Raw genomic sequence first — 23,679 nt, 5'->3', positions numbered from 1 at the left:
AGCCTGGCGTTTGAGGTTTTTAAGGGTACAGAATGGGGGATGTAGTGGGCCAGGGTGGTTTTGGAAAACACTTGGGCAGGAGAACAGGGATAACTATTCTCATTTAGGGCCATGGTTTCCAGGCTTGAGGGTGGGGCCTTTGCCAGGTAACCACCCTCTTCTACCCAGTATTTCCCTGCCTCCTGTCTGTATCAGTAACACTTTTATAAGTAATATTCCATTTACTCTTTGGAATGAAGAATCTTCTTACAAGTAAGGAGGTAGCTCAGGCTCTGAGAGGTTAAGCAATTTATCTAATATTTCTTAGTGAGTAAGCCAAGATTTGAACCCAAGAATTCCAAAGCCACAACCTAAACTTTTCCATCTCATCATAGCCTGTTACAAAATCATTGTAAAGACTGAGTCTATTTCAAGTATTTTTAATTTCTTGATCACATTTGAGGTAACTGTTCATAGGGTTTTTCAGAGGCAGTTTTATGGTTTTGTGGAATCTGGTTAATGAACAGATAAGACTGTTTTGTACAGAGCAACATCTATTTCCATGCTGGTAATATCCTTGGGTACTTAGAAGCATGCCACATAGATTGAACGTGCCTTCTCTGGTCTTAACTACCCTTTCAATTACCTTTTTTTTAAAACAAGTTTAAAAAAAAGTGGGCCGGGCGCGGTGGCTCACGCTTGTAATCCCAGCACTTTGGGAGGCCGAGGCGGGCGGATCACGAGGTCAGGAGATCGAGACCACGGTGAAACCCCGTCTCTACTAAAAATACAAAAAATTAGCCGGGCGTGGTGGTGGGCGCCTGTAGTCCCAGCTACTCGGAGAGGCTGAGGCAGGAGAATGGCATGAACCCGGGAGGCGGAGCTTGCAGTGAGCCGAGATTGCGCCACTGCACTCCAGCCTGGGCGACAGAGCGAGACTCCGTCTCAAAAAAAAGAAAAAAAAAAAAGTAAAAAGACCCAACCCTTTCTTCAAAGGTCAAACTGATTGAGTTTTGATTTAGCTGAGCCTGAATCAATGAGTTTACTGTGTGTGCAGATTCCCAGTCCACATCACTGCCATAATGCCCAACTAAGCTTTTTCAGTCAAAGAAAAGGCATCTGCTTGCATTGTAAGTACTAGTTGTTGATGACAAAAAAAAAAAAACATTGTATGCCTCAGGCCGTATCTATGAAAAAAAAAAAAAAAAAAAAAACTCTTCCCCGAATCTGTCCTCAGATCCTTTTTAAATGCAAGTTGAGACGAGAGGTTTCCAAGCTGGCTGGGACCAAGAACAATGCCCTGTAGCTGTGGGTGTGGGAGTGGGTGCGGCTTGTCATCCGGCAGCTTTTGAAGAGGTGTCAAAAAAAGGCCATTTTGAAATAAGTGCTCCAGTTACTTAAAAGAGGGCAGCGCCTAGGTCAGAAATGTCCAGAGATCTCCTTGAAAAAAGAAAAGGGGGGAAAACAGCTTTCCTAGCTGGGAAGCAGAGCTGATATTCTCCCATGCGTGAACCCCTTTCCCAGAGGTGTTTCTGGGAGCACCGAGATCAAATTACAAAACCATTTTCTGCCTCACAATTACTCAGTTTTTTTTTTCTTTCTTTCTTTTTTGAAATACGGTCTAACTCTGTCACCCAGGCTGGAGTGCAGTGGCGTGATCTTAGCTCACCGCAGCCTCCACCTCCAGGGCTCAAGCGATCCTCCCACCTCAGCCTCCCCAGTAGCTGGGACCACAGGCACAGGCCATTATGCCTGGCTACTTTTTGTATTTTTGGTAGAAATGGGGTTTTACCATGTTGGCCAGGCTAGTCTTGAACTCTGGGGCTCAAGTGATCCACCTGCCTCGGCCTCCCAAAGTGCTGGGAGTATGGGCGTGAGCCACCATGCCTGGCCTTAGTTGGGGTTTTAACTGGCAAAACTTTCTTCTTTCAAAGTCCAGTGCTCGACTGATTTTCCCCTTTCCTCGTTGTCTGGCAGGGATGGCAGTGGGGAATTTGAGGTGCTGCAGAAGAGTGAGCCGAGGGTGCTTGTATCTTAGATCACATGCCATAACCAGGAAATATTTTTAGAAATCCAGAAAAAAAAAATCTCCTGGGCGAATGGTTTCGATTTTGTGCTGTTTGGGGAAAGTGGCTCATCAGAGTAAATGCCTCTTTCTCTGATGCCTTAAGTATCCTCCCTGCCTCAGATGAGCAGGTTATTAAGGTAATGTTACCCTTTATTGCTGAAAAGCAGTGTAAATAGACACCCAGACTACAGAGATTACCTGCTTTCAAACTGCAGAAATGAGACACTTTCTCTTACAATTTCCGTTTTCACCAAATAGCATACCTTGTTTACTTGGGGGAAATAGTCGCCTTCTTATAATGACCACACCCATTTGCTCAGATGGAAGAAGCTGGCAAAGTAAGTGCTGTTATTATCTGGGCAAATCTTTGAGAGTTTTCTTCCTCATCCTGTGTTGTTCTGCTGTGAGCTTACTGCCTTCCCTTCATTCAGTCACATGCAGAAGGTACTGCCCCTTCTGCTCCCCACAAGGGTCAAGGAACTCCCAGTCCTAGGATGGAGGGTGTCTCTTGACTGATGGGGATAGGGGTAGGGGTGAGAATCATTTCAGGACCATCTGATACTGACAGAGGAGACCCATCCTGCTGCCCTTGGAGAGCTCTCAGCTGATGAAGGAACAGCCCTGACTTGAGGAAATTTACACACACACATGCACGCATAGACACATACGTATATACATTTACACATGTACATATGTGCACATATATACACATACATTTCCACCAAATATTATATATTAATATATTTTTTCTCAGAACACATAGAGAAAACTAGCATTTGATGAATAACACTGAGACTAAGAGACAGCATAATTAGTATTTGTTGACCCAAACTATGGAGTTAGTGCTGGGGAAAAGAGATCTTAAAAGGAGGGGGTGCAGTGAGCCGAGATTGCGCCACTGCACTCCAGCCCGGGCGACAGAGCGAGACTCTGTCTCAAAAAAAAAAAAAAAAAAAAAAAAAGGAGGGGGTGTCCCTCCATGTAGAGTGAGTCAGTGTGACCTAGGTATACTCCGAGTGCTTAATATTAGCCTAGGAAAGAATAGCAGAGACTCCTCCTGCTGCTTCCCGACAGGGATTTCTTTATAACCAAAGCACAATAGCTTTACCCAGCCCACTGTAACAGGATAAACAAGTTTGATGTAACTTCCAAATCTATTTTCTATTGTAAGTTCGTTTATTGAATAAAATAGCAATTCAACATGTTTGCAAATCATGGTGTTGTTAGATGCCAACGCTGGCAGAGATTCATGTGTTTACTATACAGCTCGCCCAGTTAGGCTGTGCTACTCAGCAGAGCAGCAATGTGGAATTCCAAACAGCTGCAAGTAGTAAGTGGAAAGCGATTCTCGCTAATCATCCAGGAGGTTATGTGGCATGGTGGAAACTGGTTCCAGACAACAACTTGAGTGTAGAGTCAGGACTTGGAAGCGGCTCCTGGATATTTGCTTTTTGGACTGATACAAAGAGCGAAGTGGTGACGTGATCTTGCACACTTGCATTTAGTATTCTCTAAATGTGAACCTGAATTTGTTTTACATTAGAAAACCCCTTTTCAACCGTTTTTGGGCCTGGTTCCCAGCATCTGAGGAAAATGCACAAAAGCAAAGATGTGGTTCACTTATGGGGGAAAATGGGAAAGCTACCTCCTCACACTTCTCCAAAGGATTTAAAAATTCTTCTGAGGGTGTGTGTGTTTTTTTAAAATCTATGTTGAATGTAGAATTAACTTATATCCATTCAGCAAAAGAAAAGTTGATCTTGGTTTCTCAGTAAAAGCACATTTTCAAGATATCGATGTGGAATCAGGGGCTTTGGAAGTGGTCTACCAAGAAGTATACCTCATCTGTGAGTATCCCTGCCCAAGCTGGCCACTCTAAAACTCAAGATTTCCTAGGTCTACCATCACCTTTTGCCGTGCAATGATCCCCAGCCCTGTTCCTCCCTGTCCTGGCTAGAGCTTAGAATGGGCTTTGGAAGCCCAGGCTAGAGGCTGCATTTCTCTCCCATCAAGAATGGGAGATGAAGACCCTCTGCTGCTGCTTTTTGCCTACGGCTAGAGCACTAAGAACATGGCCTCCAAGCTGGCTGCCAGGTACACAAGTAGCCAGGATCTCTGCTAGGTCCCTTCTTTCCTGGTCTTTGGCATCCGAGGTAGACCTGGCCTGTGTTCCAGCCGCCTAGCTGCTTGCTGCCAGCTCAGTTTCCCAGGACCTGGGCCTGATCCCAGTCTCACGCCTCACATGGAGCTGGCTGGTTCCTGTTAGCATTTCAGTCTACCCCTAATGGCGAACATCGTTGCTGCCAAGAACTCATGAAACTGGATTCGCATTTGGCCCCTTCTGATCAGACTCTTCTGGACCACTTTGCCTGCTTGGAAACAGGCGGCAGTTATGCCACGTCCCTTGGACTTGTCTATGGCTGCTCAGGGAAGGGCTGCGTCTGGTCCGTATGTTCTGATTCGTGATATTCCCTCCCCCCAGCCTGTAGTGCAACTGGCTTCAATCTGGAATTCTAGGTAATGCTAACCCCTCTTTTGGAGTAGCTCCTTATAGCTATGATCCGTGCTGAACAAAATAATCTTATCAAGTGCAGAGGCTTTCAGAGAATGTTATCTACCTTTCAAAGTAAAGTTCTCAAGAACATTCTAGAAGATCACATGTTTTGTTTTTTCTCCACAGCCTAGCTCAAGGAATAGGAGATTTGACAGATTTATGATAAGGCCTTTTTCAAATGCATTGATCTGGCTAGCTTTGGTCTTCAAAAGAATGTTCTGAGGCCGGTCTTATCAGACACGGCTACACAAATGGGTTAGTTGTTGCAAATGGTCCACCAGCTGACCATAGAGGAAAATAATTAGCCAAGTCTTTAGTTATGCCTCAGAGTGAACTTTTTTTTTTCTTTTTTAAGATAGGTTCTCATGCCTGTCGCCCAGGCTGGAGTGCAGTGGCACAACCTGGGCTCACTGCAGCCTCGACCTCCCGGGCTCAGGTGATTCTCCCACCTCAGCCTCCACAGGTGCAGGCCACCATGCTTGGCTAATTTTTTGTAATCTTCTTAGTAGAGATGGGGGTTTCGCTATGTTCCCCAGGCTGGTCTCGAACTCCTGGACTCAGGCGACCCACCCGCCTCCACCCGCTACAGTGCTGGAATTACAGGCATGAGCCACTGTGTCCGGCCTCAGAGTGTACTTTTACTGAAGCTATTTTCAGTGGGCACTGTTGGGGTCACACTGGTGTGAGGCGAGAGTGAGCCATGTGCCAGCCTCTGTCCCTGGCCCACAGAGTCACCCTGATAGCTGTGTGCTGCCACAGGGACTGCTGCAGCCTCAGGATGGTCTATGCTGTGGGGAGGGCCTGCAGGACTGGGGTCTTTCTGACCTGGAATGAATGTAGAGCATAGGTGGACCTATTTCCTGCTGCCAGATTTAAGAAGTTTGCCACAGAAAATGAGGCCTTGGCCTTTGTCAGGAAATCTGCAAGCCCAGAAGGTTCAGAAGGGCAGAAAAATAAACATGTACAAGAATCACAAACGAAAGCCGGCAAGGGACTCCGTGAGCCACTGAATGGAGATGGAGATGAAAGTGCAGAGTCTTGTGCAAAGCCTGTGAAGCAAATCACAGAGCCGGCGCCTCGAGTGAGCAGAGACATTTTCTTACATCGGAGGCTTTGTCGTCGTCTACACTGATGGCTGCTGCTCCAGTAACAGGTGGAGGAGAGCACTAGTGGGAACTGACGTTTACTGGGGGCCAGGCCATCCTTTAAATGTAGGCATTAGACTTCCTGGGTGACAGACAAACCAAAGAGCAGAAAATCATGCAGCCTGCAGCACCATTGAACAAGCAAAGGCTGAAAACATCAATAAATTGGTTCTGTACACAGATAGTATGTTTGCTATAAATGGTATAACTAACTGGGTTCAAGGTAGGAAGAGGAACAGGTGGAAGACAAGTACAGGGAAAGAGGTGACAAACAAAGAGGACTTTGCGGCACTGGAGAAGCTCAGTCAAGGCATGGACATTCAGTGGATATTTGTTCCTGGTCATCCAGGGTTTATTGGCAATGAAGAAGCTGATAGATTAGCAAGAGGAGCTAAACATTCTGAAGACTAAGCAAAGGGACTTTATTACTTGGGAACAGTTGAGCCAGTGGCAGTTTTGCTACTTTTGCTTACTGGTACGGAAAAGAGACTGCAGGCTGGACCATTGCAGTGGATGGGCAGATGTGGCTTTCACACTGAATCATGGTGGCACGGTGGCATTCTGTGATACATTTTGATAAAAAGTGGTTAAATATATAATAAATTGAACATCTCCTGAGATTTAAGAATTATGTGAGATTTCAGCATTATGCTTACTAGGTTTGACACTTTTCTTGCTTATTTAATTGCAATCTGGTTTAAAATGCTACAGGTTTGATTTTTTTTTTTTTTGAGACGGAGTCTTGCTCTGTTGCCCGGGCTGGAATGCAGTGGCACAATCTCAGCTCACTGCAACCTCCGCCTACCTCAGCCTCTCAAGTAGCTGCGACTACAGGCACGTGCCACCACGCCCGACTAATTTTTGTATTTTTAGTAGAGATGGGGTTTCACCATGTTGGCCAGACTGGTCTCAAACTCCTGACCTCAAGTGATCCACCCACCTCAGCCTCCCAAAGTGCTGGGATTATAGGTGTGAGCCACCATGCCCGGCCCACAGCTTTGATTTTGATAAGAAATAAAAAAAACATTGGTTAAAAGATGCAGGTCAGAAGTCTAGAAATATTCTGAAAGCATCCATTTATCTTCCAGTTCACAGACTTGAGTCTCCTGCTTTTACAGGCGACTTGTGCCTGTGGGCACATTAGAGACAGATGCAGCCCAGGACCTGGCAGGGCTGCTCAGCAGAGAGGATGTGAGCTGGTCTCAGCCTCACGTGCCTGCCTGCTGGGCACTGACATAATAGGTGAAGCCTGCACACAGGCGACCCTGGCTGCTAGGCCACCCTCTAGGAACAGTTACAACTTGTAAAGACCAAGATGAATAAATAAATCTTTCCAAAATTTCTTTGGCTCTTTTGTTGAAAACTGTGCACTTAAAAAAAGTTTGACATGATCATTTATTTAGTTTTAAACCTTTTTATCATAAAATAAAAACATACAGGAAGACAGACACACAGACATAGACATACACACACACATACACACACACACTATTTTCGTTGCGACTTCTACCTAGAAGAAAATCCTTATTGATCTGTATGTTATGAAGGCTAGTGGCATTCAAAACTGTTAGCCGCTAATTTTTATTTATTAATGGAAACTTAATTTTTAAAAACATCCCATATTATTTTTTTCTTTTTCTTTTTCTTTTTTTTTTTTGAGACGGAGTCTCGCTCTGTTGCCCAGGCTGGAGTGCAGTGGCATAATTTTGGCTCACTGAAACCTCCGTCTCCCAGGTTCAAGCGATTCTCCTGCCTCAGCCTCCAGAGTAGCTGGGATTATAGATGTGTGCCACCACGCCGAGCTAATTTTTGTACTTTTAGTAGCGGAATTTCACCGTGTTGGCCAGGCAAACTCCTGGCCTCATGTGATCCATCCGCCTCAGCCTCTCATAGTGCTGGGATTACAGGCGTGAGCCACCGCACCTGGCCAAAACCTCCCTTTTTAAAAAACCAATAATAATCTGTTAATCTAAATGCATACAGAAACACAACTTACGAGTTGGCCATTTTTTTCTTGCTATGGAAAATTAGATAACAACTACTGAACAAGCTCACAAATAGTAACTTGGAAATATACTTAAAACAGAGGTACATATGATCGTTTACTACTATTTTGCTTATTTCCAATAGATAGAATCACTATAAATGTCCCACATTAAGATTTGTGTTTGTTCATTTCCGGTGTGTCCAAAAGGAATAAAACAGTATTCCCAAACATTTAATATTTTAATTGTTTTGTTATTTTCAATGGGTTTTAGAAATAAATCACTTACTCTAGCCTCATCCGTTAGTAAAAACTTATTACTGCTTCAAATCATCTTTTGGCTAGATTGTATATACAAATAAATAGGTAATTCATTGAAAATCTACTCGGTACATGTTGCCAGGCTTAGTCAAGGGAGCCCTAAAGCAGAGGTGTTTGAGACCTCTCCATTAAGCTATGAAGACCTTTTTGTTAGTTACAAAACTCCTCTTATTGTAGGTAAAACAGGTGAAATAGTGGCTGATGTTGAGTCGGTGGTAGAAGGCCCAGACCCTGCTGTGAGCCACTCCTCCGGTCTCAAGGGTCTCCTCAGAATACCTAGACCACTATGGAGCACAGTTTGAAAACATGGCCTATTAGATGAGGTGTAATTTCAACCTTAGTGTTTCTTGGGTACCAAAGGGGGTCACCTTAGTAGTGGTAACCCATGCCAGGCACCGTGGTGGAACCTGTAATCCCAGCACTTTAGGAGGCTGAAGTGGGTGAATCTCTTGAGTCTAGGAGTTTGAGACCAGCCTGGGAAACATGGCAAAATCTCATCTCTACAAAAAATACAAAATTAAATAAATAGTAATAACCCAAGTTTTATTGACTCTTCTTACCACATGCTCAACTAGGACCTTCTATTTGTTTCAACAAAGTTCCATCCAGACTTCATAGAGGATGTCTCACATGTCCTTATGAATGGTGACCATGTTATTATAGTCAACACACAGATTCCTCTAGGCTCATCCCTCTTCTCTGGCCTCAGCCCCATCCAAGTTTGCTGTCCACAAAACCTCTTGAGATGACTCTCCATTGCCCCAGCTTCTGGCCACCACAATCAGAATTTCAACATCCAAGCCAACTAAATCCAGAGGCCAAAGTTTCTAATCCATGAGGGCCAGAACAGCACTATGTCCTGGCCCATCTGTCCGGCAACCTGTGTCATGCGGGTCCCTCAGGAAAGTAAGAATGATACTCTTGCCTCAGGCCTCACTGAGTCCCTCACAAAGACCAATAGTATAGCTTTAGCTCACAGCCCCTTTTCTACCAGGCTCAGACACCAAACTGAGGTGCCAGGTATGGAACAAATCTGACTTTGGCCTTTCATTTTTACCTCCAACCAGATGGCCACCAAACCTCCTCCCTTCTGTTTCTACTCCATATAGCAAACCTACAAACTGACTATTCTTGTCCATCCACCAGTTTAGGTCCATTCTCTGACATGTTTAAATCTCCATTTGGGCTTAAAGTGGAATTAATTCATCAGATGACATTATTCTAAGCAAGTTTGATATCAGCTGTCTTGTTTGCCTTAGATTGACACCATTGACTGCTTTATGCCGTGGCTCTGAGCCCAGCCCTGGAGTGCCATGGGCTTAATGGAGAGATTTGCTCAGGACATGAGACAGCTTCAGCATATGCACCAATATCTTTGGCCCTCGGAATGAATGTGTTATCCAAAGGGTGGCTACTGTCTTTACTAGATTTCCTGGAAAATTACGAAGAAAAACAAACAAACAAACCACAAAAACTATTTCCTGATTTTTCCAGCAACTCTGACTAGTTTTGAGTAGGTTGTTTTTATTTCTTCCTTTGGGGAACAAATTAAAGTTGTGTGTTTATTTCTGCAACATTGAGAAACACAAAAAGAAAGTCTCCCAAAAGGATGATCCTCTTTCCCATTCCAGATATTTGCCAACAACCACATGAAAGGAAAAATATGCTTGAAGACATTGCATTATGCAACAGATTTGGGTTATAATATTACTTATAATTCCAATTCTATTTTAAATTCATTTAAGTTGTGACTCCCCAGTCCCCTGCACCATCCAAAGTCATTTAAAGACCTAGGTGGGCTGGGCATGGTGGCTCATGCCTGTAATCCCAGCACTTTGGGAGGCCAAGGTGGGTGGATTGCTTGAACCCAGGAGTTTGAGACTAGCCTGGGCAACCTGGGGAGAAACCCTGTCTCTAAAAAAATGATAAAATTAGCCAGGTATGGTGGCATGCACCTGTAGTCTCAGCTACTCAGGAGGCTAAGGTGGGTGAATTACTTGAGCCCAAGAGGTCAAGGCTTCTGCGAACCGAGACTGCGCCACTGTAATCCAGCCTCGGCAACAGAACGAGACCCTGTCTCAAAAAACAAACAAACAAACAAAAAACAAAAAAAAACCTAGATGATAAATAAATAATCATACTGATAACAGCCTCTCATATTACCAGAGAGAACACGATTCTAATAAAAGCCAGTCATGACCACACTCAACATCTAGGATGGGGAAAAACTGTTGTGTTCTTTTCCCATTGGTTCTCCTTTTGGTCATATGAAGATAGCTTTAGGGCATTTGGAAGGCCTGTCTTGAGAACTTCTCAAGGCTGGTTTTAGTTAGAGGCACTTAGAGTACAACATTTTTAGATTTTTCCAAGAGGACCATCTCTAAGCAATCTTTCGCCTGCCAATAGCAACAGCATCTCATAACCATGATGTACTACTGTGCTCAAAGAATGCTTCCCTCTTCAAGGTAACAAAAGAATAGAACAAAGGCAGTTGAAGGAATTGAGACATATAAATGTATTGGTTTCCTACAGCTGCAGTAACAAAGTACCAAAAACTTAGTAGCTTAAAACAACAGAAATTTATTCTCTCACAGTTCTGGAGTCACACGTCCAAAATCAAGGTGCTAGCAGAGTTTGTTCTTTCTGGAGGCACTGAGGGAAAAGCTGTTCCGTGCCTCTCTCCTGGCTTCTGGTGGCTGCAGGCACTCCTTGGGTTTCCTTGGTTTGTACATATATCACCCCAATCTCTGTCTTCACATTGTCTTCTTCTCCATGTGTCTTCTTCCTCCACTCTTCGCCCCTCGCTTTCCCTCCCCTCTCCTCTTCTCCCCTCCCTTCCTCTCCTTTCCTTTCCTCTCTTCTTCACTCCTCTTCTTCTCAAGACACTTGCCATTGGATATAGGCTGATCCTAAAAAACATAATCTCATCTCAAGATCCTTAATTAATTACATCTGCAGAGATCCATTTGAAAAATAAGGGGATTCGAGACCAGCCTGGGCAACATGGTGAAACCCCATCTCTACAAAAAATACAAAAAATTAGCCAGGTGTGGTGGCGTGCACCTGTAGTCCCAGCTACCCAGGAGGCTGTGGTGGGAGAATCACCTGAGCCTAGGAGGTTGAGGCTGCAGTGAGCCATGATTGTGCTACTGCACTCCAGCCTGGGTGATAGAGTGAGACCCTGTCTCAAAAAAATAAATAAATAAATAACATTTAAAAATAAATATAAAAGTAAGGGCATATTCACAGATTCTATATCTTTTTTGGGAGGGGGATGGTGGCACCATTCAACCACCATAACATGTAAAGGTAAAGTCAAGTAAATCCAAGTGAAAAAGGCAACAAACATGTCTATAATCCTTTAAGAAGAGATAAAATGACTGGAATTATGAACTGGGGATCAAGATATTGCGTTATATAGTCTTAGTTCTGTCAATGGTGACTCTGGGATACTGGGCAAGACCTTCTCCTTTGCAGGCCTGGTATCTGCATTTATAAAATGAGAGGATGGATTAAATTAGCTTGAAAGTATGTTCCAGCTCTGGTGTTCCATGATTCCATATGAACACCCATTCTCCCAGTTCTCACATGTGCTTATGTGCACACATGGGTGCAAGTCATACCCCACCCTCTTGCAGATCAAGCCAGCCACCTCCCAAACCCAAATGTGATTTCCACACTGAATCTATAATCTATGCTTTCTTATGTGGGGCATCTGGGAGCTGGCTTCCATTGTGTCATGTTTGACTTGGCTGGAGAAATAAATTTGGCAGTGCTTAGAAATGCCACACCTTTATATTATGAGTTTTTCCACAATCTTCTTGGTGTCCAGGACTTGTGATCACTTTTCTTTCTCATTTTCCAATTGCGTATTTCAGCTTGTGGTCTTCAGCCTGCCCACCGCTGTTTCTGCTGCAGGACCGGCCCCCGTGTCAGATGATTGTCCTGGCACTGGCAGATGACCTAAGTAGGTAATAAACAGATAAAGAAGAGAGACTTGGAAATTCTATGGCATCAGTTCGTATGGAACTTTTGATGGTAAAATGACCACATGCCGGAAATTACACTGCAACTCTACTCCAGAAAATCTGTGTGGCATCTAATTTCGGTGGATTAATTGAGTCTTACTATCCCATACTTCATGTGAGGGCTGTGCAAAGGAAGGGTATAGTCATGGAATCGTAGAATGACAGAGCTGGAGAAACTGTACACTTTTTTTTCTGTGTACAGTGTATATGCATTTTTCTACTTAGGTTCCATGAGAGTACGGAGTGTTGTTCACAGTTCTCTCCTCAGCACCTAGCCCAGGGTGTGGCAGGTAGTAGGCACTCGTCAAATTTCTGATTATGAATGAAAATGAATGCAAATCAGATTCTTAGAAGGGTTCAGATCTCATGCAACGTCCTCATTTCTGATTCATTTTCAGTAGCCAGAAACGTTAGTAGGCTAACACTTCAGTTTCTCTGCTAAATAATTGATGAATTAAAAAGGACTAAAAATATCAAGAGAATTCTCCTATAAGGTGGAGCTCTGCACTCCTTCCACTGTGGGCATTAAAGATAGCCCTTCAACTTACCTGCTTTGTAAATTTAGGCATTTTTAACATTGGGTTTTCTTAAACTTCTGTCTCTGCCTCCCCATTCTCCCCACTGGGCACCTCCCCACCGCCCCCCATCCCTGCCATGTGGGCGCGCGCAAACACACACACACACACACACACACAGCCACACACACACACACACACACACACACACACACACACACACACACAGTGGCGGGGGGGTGGTCTCATCTCTCCTTGCCACCAGCCTGGCACCTATGGAAACAAACGAGGTCTTGTGCAGCCACCTAGTGGTGTCTCTTCACCCCTGCAGTTCCCCATGGCTTCTAAAGGAAATAACAGAGGGCACTGGGAGGCACTGAGATACTTTGAAGACAGCCCATTTCTCAAGGCATCTGGGACCGCACCCAGAGGTGAGCCGCAGGGAAACAAGGAGAGCGAGCTCAGGGCGTGCCCGGCTCCGGCCGCTGCCTCACTTCCTCGGGGGGTCAGCGGCCAAAGGCGGTGGGCGTGAGGCCAGACGACCCTGCACCACCCGAAGGAAGTGATGTCATGGTCTCCTTCTCCGAGAAGCCTTTGACACGGAGGGCGGGGACGGGGGGATAGGAATGAGTGCCAGGGTAGGACAGACAGTCCTTGTTCCATGGGAAGCGTCGGGCTTTGAGAGACTTGTTTCATAAACATGCCTTGCCTCAGTGTTGAACCCTCCATTCGAGTTCCTTCACAGAATTGTCCCTTGGGACCAAGAAACTGTTGTGATTGCGGAGGACACAGAAAAGGGTCAGCCAAGCAGTGATCAGAGAACAGGGGCAGGCAGAACTCAACAGCCGCTGGGCAGTGGGGTTTAAATGAACAGCCATAACATTGAACGAGGCTCCTAGGAACTCCTAAGGACTCTGGAACCTTTCCACGGGGCCTTCAACCTTCACAGGTCCCGGGGTGCTGAGCCCAAGAAGGAGATGGAAGTCAAAGACCAGCACGATCAGACACACACCTTTCTTCTCATTCCATACACCACCCTGCAGTACCACCGTGAGTGCTATCATCCCGCGAGCACCTTGCCTTTGAGGATTTGACCAGTTTTCATCTGAGTAGTAATGTATCCGATGTCCACTGGCTCCTTCCTTTACCCATGGACAGTTCTGTGTAAGCCTTTCTCATCTGCCTACAACGTCTGCCTATAAATTATTAGGTTTCTCCATTTAAAATAAACGGAATTTTCCCTCAAGCCTGCGATCCATACTCACCCACAGCCACACTCCTCACTGGTGTCTCCAAAGAGCAGTTTATCCTGACCACTCTGTTCTGACCCCATTCCCATCTGGCTTCTGTCCTAACCGTGACGGAAATTGCCCTTTTGGAGGTTGCTCATGACTTTCTAGTTGCCAAATCCAAAGGCTTCATTAATAATAGCATGTCAGTTTTGATATTTTATACAGTCACAGCTCCTGGTGTTTGAGGATGTAACTTAATTTTCCTAGAACTGACTTCAAATCAGTAACTCAACCTCCAATGTCTGTGGTCTTCCTAATTCAAGATAAATGCAGCCCTATCTGTTTTTTATCTTTTGTTTTACAGAGATGGAATCTTGCTCTGTCACCCAGGCGGGAGTGCAGTGGCACGATCATAGCTCACTGTAGCCTCCTGGGCACAAGGGATCCTCCTGCCTCAGCCTCCCAAGTAGTTGGGATTACAGATGTATGCCACCACACTTGGATAATTTTTAAATTTTTTTTGTAGAGACAGGAGTCTCGCCTTGTTGCCCAGACTGCTCTCAAACTCCTCGGCTCAAGCAATCCTCCCACCTCAGCCTCCCAAGTGCTGGGACTACAGGTGTGAGCCACCACACCAGGCACCCATTCTGTTTTTATTTTTATTTTAAATCTTTATTTTCATCTAACTTGTTTTTGAAATGTACCATCAGACCCATTCTGATTTTTTTTTTTTTTTTTTTTGAGACAGGCTCTTGCCCTGTGACCCATGCTAGAGTACAGTGGCTTGATCTCAGCTCACTGCAACCTCTGCCTCCTGGGCTCAAACAATTATCCCTTCTAAGCCTCCCGAGTAGCTGAGACTACAGGCGCACACCACGAAACCTGGCTAATTTTTTGTATTTTTAGTAGAGACAGGGTTTCGGCATGTTGCCCAGGCTGGTCTTGAAGTCCTGGACTCAAGCAACCCACTCAGCCTCCCAAAATGCTGGGGTTAAAGGTGTGAGCCACCACACCCAGCCCCATTCTGTTTTAAAACAGAATTAAAACATAATCTTTGAGTAGCGAATCGGAAGTTCCCTCCCCTTATTCCCCGATATTTTTTCAGTCTTTGTAGCTGCAGGGGGCATGTGTCTGTGGGGCAGGGTTCATGCATCATGTTGGTGTGGGGAGAAAAGCAGCATCTGGCCCATCATGACATTCTGTCTACAACAGTTTCCACTGATTGGTGACTCTTGCAACTTGGTCTCATTGTCCTGAGCCAGCACTAGTTTCTGATGGCCAAGTTTCCACTGTCACCTCCCTTTGCCTACATCCTTATGGTCCAGACTGCAGCTCCTTTGGATCATTTTGGCTTGTCCAGGGCCTCGTCTGCGTCCCTTTTGGTGGCCATAGAAACTTTTCAGAATTTTCCCCAGCCTTGCCAAGATGCAAGGGGTTTCTGTGCGGCCACCCTAGATCATGGCTGCTCTGTTCTTCTGATGCCATTCTGGATGTGGAAATTCTCCCAGGAACTATGATTCTCCCTGGTACATTCTGAGAGGAGAGACACATGTGTCCTCTGCTATGGAGAATCTCTGGTGATGTACGAATTTCTTTGACTATGACCATAATAGAAAATGCGTTTTATATCACGGCTGAGCACATGTACACATCACACATGAAACAACAACTTCACGAAACAACGTTGCCTTTACCTCGCAACAAACTCTGGGATTTCCTAGTCCATTGTATTTTGTTTCTTTTAATGCTGGTTTTATCCCGATAAACCAATTTTATGATGCAAGAGGTCTCAGCCCACAGTTTAAAAAATATTGCCTTGATAGTGGGTTTACTTGGTTTCAGAGGGTGGGCTCTGGGCTCCATACCAAAACTTAGGAAGCAGCTACACACTTGTTTTGTTCTTTCTCAAAATGCACAGCTTTCAGAATCAAAGAAAGTCCTGCCTCTCAAGCTGTTGTCTCTACTATGGGTTTAAAATAAATCCATTCAGACATTCAACAGATTTTTTCTTCTCAGCTTTATCTACTTTCTGTCTGAGAACAATGTGTATGGAATATGACAGAATGATAAAGAAAAGAGTAATGGCTATAAAGAAGCACAAGGGAAAAAAACCTCAGTTAATATTCCCAAATATACCTGTAATCCCAGCACTTTGGGAGGCCGAGGTAGGTGGATCATTTGAAGTCAGGAGCTGGAGACCAGCCTGGCCAGCGTGGTGAAACGCCATTTCTACTAAAAATACAAAAATTAGCCGGGCATGGTGGGAGGTACCTGTAATCCTGGCTACTTGGGAGGCTGAGGCATGAGAATCACTTGAACCTGGGAGGTGGAGGTTGCAGTGAGCTGAGCTTGCACCAGTGCACTCCAGCCTGGGCGACAGAGCAAGACTTAGTCTCAAAAAAAGAAATAAAGATAAATAAAATAAAAAACCAAGCATTACATATTCTATTGGTAATAGTAATAGTAACTAATTACGATTGAGTATGTATTATGGGCCAGGCATGATGCTTAGCATTTCATGTTTATTATTTCAGTTAATCCTTATACCATCCCTATGATATGGTACAAATATTATCCCCATTTTATAAAAAGGAAGTTAAGGCTAACTAAATTTGACTCTTTCTCTGCCCTTTACATCCAGAGACCATTTCTCATGTCTGTTAGTTTCTTTGTTCTAGCCCTACCTCTATAAAATTAGGGATGAAAACTAGACCATCTCTCTCAGCTCAGAAAGAGTCCAGCAACCTTTCAAAGGCAAGGCTGCTTTCTACTAAGTTGGAAAAGTGATGGTCTTGCTGCACAGGCCTGCAGCTTGACCTGCACCCATCCCTCCTGCTGCTCTTAGCCATTCTCTATCTAGGGCTTTCTATGGCCTAAAACTCAAGATCATCCAGAATCTTCTTCCATCCAGAAGGGATTAGGAGTCCTTCCTTCTTCTTAGCAACCTGCAGATCCTCAGAGGAAATGACCACGGTAACTTCCCTTTATCTTTTCTAAAACCCACATCTATAAAAGGGAGAAAGATGTCTCAAGAATGCAAACAAAACATAACTATAAACTTGAATTTTCTCTTTTGATTTGGTGAGTTCCTTCTTTATCCAGCAAATATTAATATTTATTGAAGATGTACTAGGCACAGTTCTAGGTGCTACTGGAGATCTGGTGATGAACAAGACAGATCAAATTCTTCCCCTTCTGAAATTTACACTCTATAGGGGCTGGTTTCTGGGGAGGGCAGACACTGACTGGAGGTTTTCAGCTTTCTTTTAAGTCACATTTCCTAGTAAGAAATGTGTCTTGCACAGCAATGTAGTATATTCCTTCTCCCTTCTGCCCCCACACAATAGAATCAAAGTTTTGTAGAACACTTGCTCTTATTAAATATAAAAACTAAAAACATAAAGTTAATATTGCCTTATTAATACTTGAATGCAGCCGGGTGTGGCGACTCATATCTGTAATCCTAGGACTGTGGGAGGCTAAGTCAGGCGGATTGCTTGAGCCAAGGAGTTTGACACCAGCCTGGGCAACATAATGAGACCCTGTCTCTAAAAAAAATTAAACAAAGTTAGCCAGGCTTGGTGGCATGTGCCTGTGGTCCCAGCTACTCAGGTGGCTGAGGTAGGAGGAGTGCTTGAACCTGGGAGGTTAAGGCTGCAGTGAGGTATGATGTTGCTACTGCACTCCAGCCTGGGCGACAGAGTGAGACCTCATCTCAAAACAAAAAAACAAAAAACAAAAAACTTGAATGTAGCATAAGAAAAATTTCCCAAACAAGCAATACAAAAATAAGAGTCAGGCAAGATTGTATTTAATGCACTAGGAGTACTTGTCTGCTTCTAAGTTTATTCCAGTCCAGAACATACAAGGATAATTCTCACTGTGCATACATTCATGCGCCTGTTTCTTTCTCTCCTTTGTTTTAATTGGTTTTAAAAGTTGGAAATCTTTGTTCATACAAATAGGTAATTGTGAATGGTGATAATAAAGACGCATTCTTTTTGCCTAGGAATGGAGATTCTTCTTTAATCTTACCCTATAATTATGATTCATTTAATGTCTTGTGATTTCATTTCTTGTTTCACCATGTTGGCCAGGTTGGTCTCGAACTCCTGGCCTCAAGTGATCCACCTGCCTCGGCCTCTGTAAATTTTGGGATTACAGGTGTGAGCCATTGTGCTTGGCCCATCATAGTCTTTTATTAGCTGTCTTAATCTTGCTCATAACAATTGGATGCAGTATTTCTTACAGTGTTCACAATTCCTAATAAAAGTCCAGTGATGTGTTCTCATGTTTTCTATTTTATTCTAATTGTTTATTATACTCTGTTTCATTTTGTTAAAAAATAAGTAAAAAAAATTAAATGTAGTTGTGACCCATTAAGTTTATTTTACAACCTACTAGGCTATTATGTCTTCCAAATAGTCTGAATAATGCTGACATAAATAATAAATATATAAACAAATGAGGGAAGTTCAGAGAGTGGCAAGTGCTATAGGAAAATAGAAAAGAGGCCAGGCGCGGTGGCTCACGCTTGTAATCCCAGCACTTTGGGAGCCTGAGGCGGGCGGATCACGTGGTCAGGAGATCGAGACCATGGTGAAACCCCGTCTCTACTAAAAATACAAAAAATTAGCCGGGCCTGGTGGCGGACGCCTGTGGTCCCAGCTACTCGGAGAGGCTGAGGCAGGAGAATGGCGTGAACCCAGGAGGCGGAGCTTGCAGTGAGCCGAGATCGCGCCACTGCACTCCAGCCTGGGTGACAGAGCGAGACTCAGTCTCAATAAAAAAAAAAAAAAAAAAAAAAAAGGAAAATAGAAAAGAATAATGTGATAGAAGAGTGAGTAACTGGGCAGAGATTAATTTTGCCAGGGATTGAATTTACCCTAGATAGGAAAGGTTCTCGGAGGAGATGATAATGAACTGCACTCTGCATAGTTTAGGGTACTGATATGAGTCTGTTCTTTGGCATTTATGAGTAGTTTGAACTATATCATTTTAATTGTACTTGTGATTTGCCTGTTGTTTTGTGTATATCTGGTGAATCCCCAGCTAGACTGCAACTTCCTGCAGGAGAAATCTTTTCTCCCGTTTTTTAAAATCTCCCCCAATACTCAGTTTTGTGCTGTGTGTAAAGTTGGTGCTAGACAAATGCTAGTTCAATGTTGATTATTGAAAATCACAATAAACCAGGGTGGATATTCTTATAGGTGGAGAAGACAAAAGCCTGTGCCAGGTGGTCAGGGTTGGGTAGATCCCTGAATCCTTCAAAATAGCTCGTGATTGCTCCTTGAGTGTGCATCTTCATAATTAGAAATTCACTCCTTTGTCTTAAAGCCTTTATCAAGGAAGTCTTAGCAACCATTTATGCCTCTGTTGAATAAGTATAATTCTATGGCTGAGTCATGGCTGAACTTAAAAGGAGGATTGGCCTGGTTAATCCCTCCTAAGCACCAGTTTTGCTGTCTAGAGAGTTGCTACCAGGTACTCAGGTCTGCCTGTCTGGATGGGAGGCCCGAGTGGAATACTTAGATTCCACTAACTGAGAGAGTCGGAGAGAAAACACACCCAGTGCAGGTGCCTGATTAATGACTTATGATTAAAATAATAGTATAGAGAGGGACTGACCATTAATTACTCACATTTACATACTAATTTTGGTATTTTTGCTTTTAAGGAAATACAATACCAAGGCACAAGTTGGTTCCCTCCTTTAAACCTCAATTATCATAATTTTGCTCTATTTATTCTATTTCTGGTTTGCTTCTAAACGCCAGGGAGGACTCTCTTTGGCTTTGCTTGTAGTCAGAACTGAAGCGTTTCAAGCCAAGGCATGTCCGGTCATGTCTCGCCTCAGGGCTGGCTGCTCTGGCTCCAAGTCGGGAAGATCCAGAGGCCTTACTGCTCCAAGACAAGCAGAGATCTTCAAAGTTCAGACACTTCTGCCTGTGTGTGAAGCATTAAAGGTGGGGGAGAATCTCCCTCTTCTCCCTCTCCTCCCATCTACACTCTCCCCAACCCAACTTTTCTCCTAGTGTTTAGACTTTGACGTTGGTTTACTCCATTGATCTTATTTCTCATTTCCAAAAGGAACTTAGTTTCCTACCATCCATTCCTTTTACTCCAATTCCTGGCATTTAAAAGATGTTTATGCTTTTTAACAAGTGATATTGGGAAAGTTGGATCACCATATGCAAAAGATTGAAGCTGGACCCTTACCTAACACCAAATACAAAAATTAACTTGAAATGGATGAAACCCCTATCATAAGAATTAAATTTATAAAATTTTCAGAGGAAAATATAGGAAAAAAGCTTCATGACATTGGTTTCTTGGATATGACATTAAAAATACCAGCAACTGGCCAGGCATGATGGCTCATGCCTGTAATCTCAGCACTTTGGGAGGCCAAGGTGGGAGGATCACTTGAGCTCAGTAGTTCGAGACCAGCCTGGGCAACATAGTGAGGCCTCCTCTCTACTAAAGATAAAAACAATTAGCCAGGCGTGGTGGCACATCCTGATAGTCCCAGGTACTTGGGAGGCTAAGGCAGGAGGACACTTGAGCCCTGGAGATGGAGGCTGCAGTGAGCTATGAATGGGCCATTGCATTACAGCCTTGGTGACAGAGTGAGGCCCTGTTTCAAAAAACAAAATAAAAACAAAAACAAAAAACCAGCAACAAAAGAAAAAATGGTTAAATTAGACTTCACCAAAACTAAAATGTCTGTGCATGAAGGGACACAATCAGCAGAATGAAAAGACAACCCACAGGATGGGAGAACGTATTTGCAAATCATATATTTGATGAGGGATTAATATCCAGAATGTACAAAGAACTCCTACAACTTAACAAGAAAACAAAAAATACAGTTTAAAAAATGGGCATAGGACTTGATTAGACAGTTCTCCAGAGAAGGTACCTAAATGACCAGTAAGCATATGAAAAGATGATCAACATCACTAATCATTAGGGAAATGCAAATTAAAACTATAAGGAGATGCTACCTCATACTGATTAGAATGGCTAGTATAAAAACAAATAAAAAAAACAAGTGTTGGTGAGGATATGGATTGCACTGCTGATGGGAATGTAAAATGGCACAGCCTCTATGGAAAATAGTATGGCAATTCTTCGTAAAATTAAAAACAGAATTACCATATGATTCAGCAATTTCACTTCTGGGTATATACTCAAAAGAATCGAATGCAGGGTCTTAAAGAGATGTTTGTATATCCGTGTTCATGGCAGCATTATTCACAACAGCCAAAAGAAGAAAGCAACTCAAGATTCCATATATAGATAAATGGAAAAAATGTGTGACATACATACAATGGAATATTATCAGTTTTAAAAAGGAAGGAAATTCTGACATGTGTTGGCTTAAAAAAATCACACATTTTTTATACATTTAGAAAGGAGACTTTATTTCTTATAAAGGGTTACATCCTGCAGGGTGGCTATCTGACAGGCTGAGAAGTGTATCCTCTGGTTTTTTAAAGCCATTCAGCCACTCTTATGTCTTTTGATTGGAGAATTTAGTTCATTTACATTCAATGTTGTAATTGATAAGTAAGGACTTACTCCTGCTATTTTGTTATTTGTTTATGGTTGTTTTGTGGTCTTCTCTTCCTTCTTTCCTTCCTTCCTTCCTGTCTTCCTTTTAGTGAAGGTGATTTTCTCTGGTGGTTATGTTTTAATTTCTTGCTTTTTATTTTTTGTGTATCTGTTGTATGTTTTTGATTCGAGGCTACCATGAGGCTTGAAAATTACATCTTATAACCCATTATTTTAAACTGATGACAACTTAACACTGAGTGCGTAAACAAACAAGCAAACAAAGAGAAAACTAATGAAAACTACATTTTAACTTGCTTACCCCACTTTTTAACTTTTTTGTTGTTTCTATTTATATCTTATTGTATTGTTTATGTCTTGAAAAGTTGTGGTAGCTATTATTTTTAATTGCTTCCTCTTTTAGTTTTTTTACTCAAGATATGAGTAGTTTACACACCACAATTACTGTGTTAAAATATGCTGTGTTTTTCTGTGTATGTGCTATTACCAGTGAGTTCTGCACCTTCAGATGATTTCTTATTGCTCATTAATGTCCTTTTCTTTCAGATTGAAGAACTCCCTTTGGCATTTCTTGTACACGGCTGGTGTTGATGAAATCCTTCAGCTTCTGTTTGTCTGGAAATGTCTTTATTTCTCTTTTATGTTTGAAGGATATGGTTTGCTGAATAGACTATTCTAAGATAAATTTTTTTTCCTTCAGCACTTTAAACATGTCATGCCACTGTCTCTTGGCCTGTAAGGTTTCCCCTGAAAAGTCTGCTGCCAGACGTGTTGGTGCTCCATTGTACGGCTTTTTTTTTTTTTTTTTTTTTTTTTTTTTTTTTTTTTTTTGAGACATAGTCTCATTCTGTTGCCCAGGCTGGAGTGATGCAATCTCAGCTCACTGCAACCTCTGCCAACCAGGTTTAAGTGATTCTCCTGCCTCAGCCTCCCGAGTAGCTGGGATTACAGGCACCCACTACCACACCTGGCTAATTTTGTATTTTTAGTAGAGACAGGGTTTCACCATGTTGGTCAGGCTAGTCTCAAACTCCTGACCTCAGGTGATCCACCTGCCTCAGCCTCCCAAACTGTTGGGATTACAGGCGTGAGCCACTGTGCCCGGCCGGGATCCTTTCTTTATCCTTGACCCTTGGGAGTTTGATTATTTAATGTCTTGAGGTAGTCTTATTTAGGTTAAATCTGCTTGGTGTTTTATAACCTTCTTCTACTTAGATATTGATATATTTCTCTAGGTTTGGGAAGTTCTCTGTTATTATCCCTTTGAATAAAATTTCTACCCCTATCTCTTTCTCAACCTCCTCTTTAAGGCCAATAACTCTCAGATTTGCCTTTTGAGGCTATTTTCTAGATCTTGTAGGTGTACTTCATTTTTTAAAATTATTTTTTCTTTTGTCTCCTCCCACTGTGTATTTTCAAATAGCCTGCCTTCAAGCTCACTAATTCTTTCTTCTACTTGATCAATTCTGCTGTTAAAGGACTCAGATGCATTCTTCAGCATATCAATTGCATTTTTCAGCTCCAGAATTTCGGGCTTAATTCTTTTCAATTATTTCAATTGCTTCATTAAATTTACCTGATAGGATTCTGAATTCCTTCTCCTGTTTTCTTGAATTTCATTGAGTTTCTTCAAAAGAGCTATTTTGAATTCTCTGTCTGAAAGGTCACTCTGGGATTGATGCCTTATTTAGTTTGTTTGGTGATGTCATGTTTTCCTGGATGGTCTTGATGTTTGTGAATGTGTGTCAGTGTCTGGGCATTGAAGAGTTAGGTATTGATTGTAGTCTTCACAGTGTGGGTTTGTTTGTACTCATCCTTCTTGGGAAGGCTTTCCAGGCATTCAAAGGGACTTAGGTGTTGTGATCTTAGTTTTGGGTCACTGCCATCATATCTGCATTAGGGGGCACCCCAAGCCCAGGAATGCTATGGCTCTTGCAGACTCAGAGGTACCACCTTAGTGGTCTTGCATAAGATCTGAAAGAATCTTTCCCCAGCTGCTGCTGGAGGATGAGGGAGGGTTAGCGTCTGCAATCCAAGACTGTCTTCTCTACGCTTTTCAGTGCCTCTTTCAGTGATATGAAGTTAAAACCTGGTACTGCAATGGCCCACTTGATCTTTGGTTCTTATTAAGGTGTTTTTTGTTGATAGTTGTTCATTTTGTTGTTCTTGAAGGGAGGACAATTGGTGGAGGTTTCTATTTGGCCATCTTGCCCTACCTCCCTTAGATTTTGATAAATTTTAAGGGTTTTCATATTGCCAAATTGCTTACCCAACT

At 43.0% G+C, this 23,679-nt stretch overlaps 1 pseudogene; it reads left to right on the top strand.

Moving 5' to 3' along the window:
• The first annotated feature begins 5,301 nt into the window (after positions 1 to 5,301).
• LOC129458477 (ribonuclease H1-like) lies at positions 5,302 to 6,157 on the top strand (annotated as a pseudogene).
• Positions 6,158 to 23,679: the final 17,522 nt, after the last annotated feature.

This window comes from Symphalangus syndactylus, chromosome 19 (assembly GCF_028878055.3).
Source record: "Symphalangus syndactylus isolate Jambi chromosome 19, NHGRI_mSymSyn1-v2.1_pri, whole genome shotgun sequence".
Classification (NCBI taxonomy): domain Eukaryota; kingdom Metazoa; phylum Chordata; class Mammalia; order Primates; family Hylobatidae; genus Symphalangus; species Symphalangus syndactylus.
This window is presented reverse-complemented; position numbering and strand designations above follow the sequence as displayed.